We start from the raw sequence: 7,957 nt of genomic DNA, 5'->3' as shown, positions 1-7,957 counted from the left end.
TATATATATATATATATATATATACAGAGGCCTTATTATGATTTCTGCACTTGAATGCATCAATTTAAAAAAGGCTAGGCACCTGTATTATTACAATCGCAGCATACACCATTGAGAAGTTACTCGACATCTGGCACCTGGAAGGTTCCGAATACTTCTGCCTTCAGATTAATTTTGCCCGTGTCGTTAATTTGTAACTGCGCAGAAGTCCCTAATAGCAGTCAACTTCGACAGAAGTTGTCCATCCGTACCAAATGTTGGTGGAATAACTTCGCTGCAATATAGGGTTGATGTTCGCGACTCGGACCATGCGTATCGTGGTGCTACCCATTCGATCTTCTCAGATTATAGAAGGTTGTATTAAAAGAATCAACCAGAATCTAGTAGTTGAAAAACTTTTACCCTCAAGGTAACGTCAAGTTAGTGGGATTGATTAAGTAGAAAAGGGAATTCAGTTGTTGTGAAGACTAGTAGCCTATGTGCGCATAGAGTACGAATCTTTGATTGCAATGAATATCTTTTTTAAATATTGGCTGGTTGCTTGCCGACCAAAACTGTTTGGTCCAATGGGTAAGATAACAATGATTTCACTGCGTAAGTAAAAATAAGACCTTGGAAGACCACTAGTCTGACCATGTTTTCGCAGAGTCATGATGACGTTGATAATTAGCTTTGATTTACTACACGTAGTAAAGTACAATCGTGCTGTATCAACATAGTGAAACTCATAACTGTCCCGTCAAAGCTATTGTATGCCACGTCATATGGTAGCTGCACCACACCGAAACGACGCGCGTGGCGTCTGGCAAATGGAAATTCAGCAAACTGCATAGAATGTGGGGAAACCCATTTACCACACAGAATGCATAACTATGTGTCAGGTAGCCTCGTTCGTTTCTCGCTAGGCTTTACTGCTTGTAGTTCGTGCGTTAAAACAATTGGCATCGCTATATACCTTTCCATACATTGATAAACTCCTATAAAGATCTGAGTCTGCAGCTCAGATCCCTTCTGAATAGCGAGGTGTTGCCTAGAAAGTATACGTATTTGTTCAACGATAATCAGTGCAGTCTCATGGCGTGTTTTTGGCAACGCAAATTTAAATCGGTAGCGTTTTTCAAGTTGAGCGCACGAAACATGTTCTATGACTGCCTAGACAGCAGCCGTGCTTTGTCTGAAATGTGCTGGGCAAAAGCTCGTTCGTAGACAAAATCAGATCCAGGTACGTGAATTGGTTACGTATTGTAAGATTGTTGTGCCTATATGGGGCGTGTAAGTGGCAGCGAGACGTCTCATCCATAAGGAACAAGGATGATAAGATCGTCGCCACAAAGCAGTGTTTCTACATGTTTCGATAAAACGGGTCATATAGAGAGAAGAATATTGGGCTTAGCATACGATCTTGTGTTACGCTAACTGACTGGACCAACCGCTTAAGCTGGGGCACTTCATCTGGACTAACCGGGTGCTCCTGTAAAACTGTCGTGATCAGATATCGTATATTCTGAAGAGCTTCGCAATGTACAACTAAAATCCTGACCGACGTATTTTATCAAGTATGGGATTAGTCGCATGCAAGGCTGTGCTGTCATATTAACGGATGGAGCAAAAATAGGATTATAGTCGGAAAAGCCGTGGGTCTAGACTCAGAAAATGGGCATACAATGAGGAAAGCAAGTGAGTTAATGGCTGAAACGTAAGAATGGATGGGGCTCTTGATAGTAAGTTGCTTTTCTTCTACTGTGAAACTTGAATTTCTCCAACTTACGTTGCGATCCACTGGAAGACAACTTTGCTCCCCCGTAGAGACGTTCCTGGACAAAGGCAAATCTTGATAAAATCGAATTTTAGTTTCAGGTGTAGAAGATAGTGCCACAATGAAGTTTGCGAAGCTTACATTGAACGGTCGTAAGGAGTAGGACGCGATTCGCTAGAGAATTTGGTCGGGACTTTTACGAATCACGCCGAAAATTACAGCAGGAATATAGTGAGCCAGAACGAGCTTTTTCTCGCTGGATTTCAACCTCGGTGTTTTTTGCAAATAAAATTTATCTGCCTGAAACTAGGAGCGTCTTGAATAAATTGGTACATCTATTATAGAACTCTGCGGCATTATATCGCGGCTTGGATAGAAAAATTCATCATTAATCAATGTCCACGTCTTAGATCAGAAAGATCGTCTTAGAGATTAGAAAAGTGGTTTGTCTAGAGGGGAAGACCTGTTGCAATTTCCGCGCCATTAAGTACATGAAAATTTACTTATTTACTCCTTTACGTAAATATAGATTCACCTTTAATATATATATGTATACGCAAAGAATAGATCTACGGTAACTTAAGTCCGTTGACACCCAAAGGCAAGCAAGGTAAATTTTAGTTTTGGTAGGACAAGTCTAGTAACATCTTACTGTACGGATGGCAAACGTTTCATGCTCTCATTTCGAAGGCATCGCAATAACACATAAAACCCCTTCGTAAGCTTTATGGTAACTTATTAAAATCTTTCAGCAAGTTCCTTTCCAGCTCGATTCAAGTATCATTTTCGTGCAATATGACCAAAATAGACACTGTGCGATGTAGGCTTATTGCGTCTGTAGCAACCTTCTAACAAATCGGTCTTAAAACCTTTTATCTATAGGAACAATCATACGATGTAGTTACGACAAACACTTGTAGAAATACCTATGAGATATTTACGTGCAAGACATGGAAGGAAGAACATAACTAGGTAAGTTGTGAAATATTGGATACGTCTCTCGTATTCAGTGTCTCAAGTTCTACGTTCGGCATCGCCGTCATGCATTCCATCAGACAGCTGGCCTCAGCACGAAACGAAGTCTATGTATGCCCTCTTTCGAATCTAGACCGCAACGCGCTGCTATTACGGGGATCTTTGTCGTACCTTGTCGTCTTGGGCGACCAGCTCATTAAATAGCTGATAAATAGACGCAAGAACTACTACTGAAGAGGCAACGAAGGGAGCAAAGTTTTTAAAGTAGCGACCTTGCATTAGAAAAACTAAGAGACACGACGATTTGAAGCTTGATAATTGCTTGTCAGATTAACTTGATGCTGAATATTGCATGAGAAATATAATAATGAATAAAAAAAAGTTGTGATAGAAAAAAAAATGTAATGGGTTAAGCATCGAAAATATGTGTATAGAACGTTTTTATTGACCCGGCATATATTTTGCTAGATTGATTATAATGTTTGCTCATTTGAGATTGCTCTATGTATATAGAGACATGGTGCTCCGTATATGGCCTGCAATACGAGGCCTCTATTAAGATGTCTGTACTGCTTTTGTATTAATTTAGTGTATCCTTAGGAGAACCAGCTTGCCTTGCCGAAAACAAACGGATATACGTATGATGCGAATAAGATGTGAAGTACTCTGTAATGCACGGGCACCTTTTTCATAGACTTTTTGTAGGAGATTTATTTTAATGATTTTAACTGTTGCACCTAAAAATCCCATAAACCGTGTTGAACCTCCCTCCGTAGGGAGATAGCAACGGATGTTGAAGATTCCCTAGATACCATTTAGTTAGAATGATAGGTTCCGAATCGATCCATTATAATTATTAGTTGCGATCCCTCTTCTGTGTCGACCCTTATGCAAGCCACTCAATACGAAAAACAGCCTCATGATACCGCAGTGCATAGCATGTACCCTATAGAGAATACTTTTTTCAGCCGTTAATTTTTCGTTATGTTTAAAACTACTTCTGTTATTGTTGTTACTGTGATGAAATGATTTTGTCTACGGGAATTGGGCGTCGTCACTACCGTACGCTTAAACAATTATGATACTACCTGTTAGCTGTCATTTTGACGCATGCTTCCTCGTCATGTAGGATCGTTATCTGTTTTTGTACCCGATTGAACTATTTGAAGCTTAGAGAAAAAGAAGCCTACTAAGCTAAAGATACGTTAGTGGCGCCGAAAAGCAGTGCTTCGGAAGCGTGTTACGTTTTTCTATTTAAACAGCTGATTATTATACCAACACTGTTCTTTGATGATTGCTTTGTGAACACAATAATAATTGATGTCACATACAAGGGGTGGTCGTGTCTAGATTTAACTTCGTTTTTGAAGCTCTATTTGAACTTGCACAGATCCGCGGGCAAAAAGATTGTGAAAGGCCATGCGTCTTTCATGTCCCATGTCCCTGTCGATCGCAATGATTGGTTTCGTAACACAATCTTGGAGCATATTTTTACCCACAATAAACGCAAGCTACCCATATTAGTGGTGTTGGACGTAATTGTAGTAGCCATAGTTGCACCTACAATCGAAAACGTGATTGCTCAATTCATCTTCCCCATGGGGACTTTTGTTACGTTGTGGCCGAACGACCTATGCGCCTCCTGGTGGCTCGCTTCAAAGCTTCGCACCTAAAGTTGGTGGCTAGTTACCCTATTTTCAGTGCCGTCGTCTGCGGAAAAATGAGATGGCATCAATTTCGAACGTACGGTCTCCCAAGCTGTTGGTGCCGTGCGTCCGGTCATAGATCATATAGCTCGACAAACCTTTTCACATGTAAACGTTAGTTCAGGGTTGAACGCTTCCGCAGTTAATGAAATCCGTAATCTTCGTAAGCGCCGTTTTTGGTTAATGAGCTCTTGCATAAACAGGAAGGTAGCGATCTTGTTATCAAAAGCAACAAATTCATTTTTCAGTTATTCCAACCGTAGGGCCACTAAACTACTACTGACACCCCTGCTTTTGCTATAGCTCTCCATTCCGTCTCCCTTGCTTCAAAAGAAAGTGCCAGAACAGTACAACCTTCAAAATGCCCTCAGCGTTAAATTTTTTATGCGTTGTCTTTGTTGCCCGAAAGCTCATAAAGAGAGTTTTGTATCAAGCGGGAATTAGCTGCTCACTATTGACAAAGACGTTTCTACTAGCGTTGCTACAATTTCTCTCAACAAACGCTACTGTTTCAGCGGCCTTCCGTCAGCCCGACGGAACGGAAACCTGTAGCGAGATGGTTCGGTCATAAAGGTACCTGTGAACAGCCGTTTGAAGTCATGCCGTTCGACCACAGTTGTGTTTAGTCACCCATAAATTTGTGCCATTTGACCCCTTCCGCGGAGACGCTTGCCCGTTTCCTAATGCCCGGTCGGCTGTACCACTTCCGGGAGTAAGAAGTAGACTAGCTGAATTGGACGAACGGTCCAACGCCCTATTCGGCTGAAGTGTCTTTGTTTCTCGGGCAAATTCTTTGTGGCGAGAGGTTATTGACAGCAGGAGTAGCCACCAAGCGAAAAAGCGCGCCTCGGCCCTTCAACCCGTGACGTGATGGGCGAATACCGAATCCGAATAGACGCGGATACACATACTGTCTGACCCTGCCATCCCAGCGGCCAGTTCTAGAGGGACAACAGACAGCAAACAGGAAAGTACGACCCAGACGAAATAGAGTGGCCTGCGTCGAAGTTTGCCAGGAGCGGTAGTGTCCGCGAACGTAATCTATTTCACGTCTGCTTGCGAGCTCCCTCCTCCCTTCGATCGGGGGCCGCTGCCGCTCGCGTCAAACGAGGGCCGCCGTTAGCGAGTGAAATACGCTGGCCCCTGCAACAGTGGTTTGGCCTGCCCGGCTTTCGCCCATTTTCGGCCTGCGCTAGTCTGGGTAACTTGAGACACTGTTAACCACTTCCGATTGGAGCTCACCGAAGGGAACACGAACGGAAAGAATAAAAACCAGGAGCCTTCTAGCGGTCATGTTATCATGGTTGTTATTTCTGTCGTCATTATTGCAGAGATAAACGCTACGTGGATATAGATACCGATACTGGTCATATCGCTAGCCGTGCAGCGCTGACGGAGACTCTCGTTTAGTTTATATGCTGCGTCGACGTTGACGTGCGTTCTGTGCTTCCTTAGTTCATATTGTTGAAAACTCCCGGGTTGGTGAATGGTGCTATTAAAGCTAAGACGCTTGTGCTTGTTACTACAGTGGTCTTAAGGCAACGTTTGGGGAAGTCGGTTTGGCCGTTTGGTTGATTGGTTCGTGAGGACGTGTGCTGCCTCGATATTTCAGTTTAGCTTATGAGGGCTCAGTATATTGAAATGCTAAGAAGATAAATGATTCTATCGAGTTCGACACGAGTAGCATCATGTTTTTCGTTGACGACTGATTGCTACAATTACCGTTACTAGCATTAGTGAATGACTCACTAACGCTTAAAGACTCAATAGCATTCGTCAACAGTGGTAGCAACTCTACCTAGAAAACCGTAGCAGCGACCTAAGGAATAAGGATGGCCAACGATGAAAAAGGTGTGATACCTGCTTAAACAAGAGAGGCATGACTTTGTCGCGCTAGAGCCAGTTTGATTAGAATGATCTATTAAAAGTATGTTTAGTGTCTGCAATAATTGATGTTCGCCTGTATCCTATCAGTCACTACCACCTATGCCTTAATTCCAAGTTCCTTCGAGTTGACCCCAGGAAGAACAACTGGTCAATCTGAAATACCATGTTCTTCAACTCTTTCGCACTTGTGTTGTTTCTTGTGTTTTACGTACGGCAATTAAGCCGTTAAGCATTACTTCAGATGGCTGGTTCCCAGCACGAAACAGAGCGTATTTACACCATCCGAACCAAGATCACTGCGTGTCTTTAAGTTAAGCAAATAAACACGCTCTCCAGTACGCTATCACGGGGGCTCTGTTCGACACCTCTTTGTCACTCACCACTGCCTAGAATGCCCCGTCCTCAATACCCATTCGTTTCTCATCCTACCAAAACACATCCAAATTCGTTTACGAATTGACTAGAAGTACATTACACCTGAAGCTAACGGAAGTGACGTTATATTATACGCGATTTAAATGAACGTACCAGTGGTATTGTAGGACGCGTAGATAATAATAGATAATCGTAATAATAGTAAGAATTCTTTCCGCAGAGACGTTGACCCTCGATTGGTTAACTAACCGAAATCCCCCGGCAGTTATCGTCATCCACCTGACATAGCCGAAGTGCCATATTTAACAAGTTTGGAAAAGTGTACTTCAAACTAAGACATCGGTTAACTTGTTGTTAGCCGATTAGCTGCTCAAGATCCGCAGCCGCGAACAAGTTCAAAGTGATTACAGATACTGCGAAAGTTTCCCCTGAACCAGGGGGTTCATCTGCAATCGTCAAAAAAGTCCGCTTTCAAGGTAAACAAAGGAGTTTCGCTTAAAACTAACTCAAATGGATCAAGTCAATAACAAATAAGCAACTCGCCAGTGCCAGACCAGTATAAAGTATTCGCACGTACATAAAGCGAAGGAACGCTTACAGCGTAGTTATATATTATGGCTTGCAATCTCTAGGTTTTATTTCACTGCTGGGAGCTTGGATTCACATCGGTACGCTGGCTTGCTGCCTTTTTGTTTATCAAATGCTTTCGATACGTTTGCTGTTCGATATCCGCCGTAATCTCGTGATTTAAAAATGCCCCTAGCGAGCCTTTTACGACCGCAAATAGTCTGACGAGCAAATTTTAATCCTATTTGTTAACCTTTGCTGCGTATAGATAGGTGCGATAACGTTTCTAGATTCGCACAGTACCGATAATTTCTACGGTAATATCTAAGCTAATACCTGCTTTCGGTAGAATAGTAATTATAATGAATAATGTCAGAGTGTTCTAAAAAATGGTCCTTTTAGACCATTCTTCAGAGTTGGCGCATGTGGTCACCTACCACATATGCTGAACGTATTTTACTAGGCGGAAGGTTCAACTGGGTGTTTCGAACGTGCATTAGCCAAGTTGGATTGTTGCGGCTTTGGCTTTACTCATGGCGAAATGAGAAAAAAATAATTAAAAATGTTTATATTTTTAAGCTAGTACAGTAAAACTCAAAAATCAATGTAGAAGTAGGTGCGAGCAGTTCCATAAATTGTACAAATGTCGTTTGCACCTGCCTTAAACACGGTCTAATGTAATGTCCCTTGT

General features: G+C 42.3%; 1 long non-coding RNA gene across 1 annotated transcript; it reads left to right on the top strand.

The window, feature by feature from the left end:
- Positions 1 to 801: 801 nt before the first annotated feature.
- Positions 802 to 2,062, top strand: LOC111273218 (uncharacterized). The gene is made up of 2 exons (XR_002687904.2): positions 802 to 1,222; positions 1,852 to 2,062. It is a non-coding gene; the product is annotated as an uncharacterized LOC111273218 (long non-coding RNA).
- The last annotated feature ends 5,895 nt before the right edge of the window (positions 2,063 to 7,957 follow it).

The sequence above is a fragment of the Varroa jacobsoni genome, unplaced genomic scaffold (assembly GCF_002532875.2).
Source record: "Varroa jacobsoni isolate VJ856 unplaced genomic scaffold, vjacob_1.0 contig05525, whole genome shotgun sequence".
Lineage (NCBI taxonomy): Eukaryota > Metazoa > Arthropoda > Arachnida > Mesostigmata > Varroidae > Varroa > Varroa jacobsoni.
The sequence above is the reverse complement of the archived record's forward strand: the minus strand, read 5'-3'. Positions and strand labels throughout refer to the sequence as shown.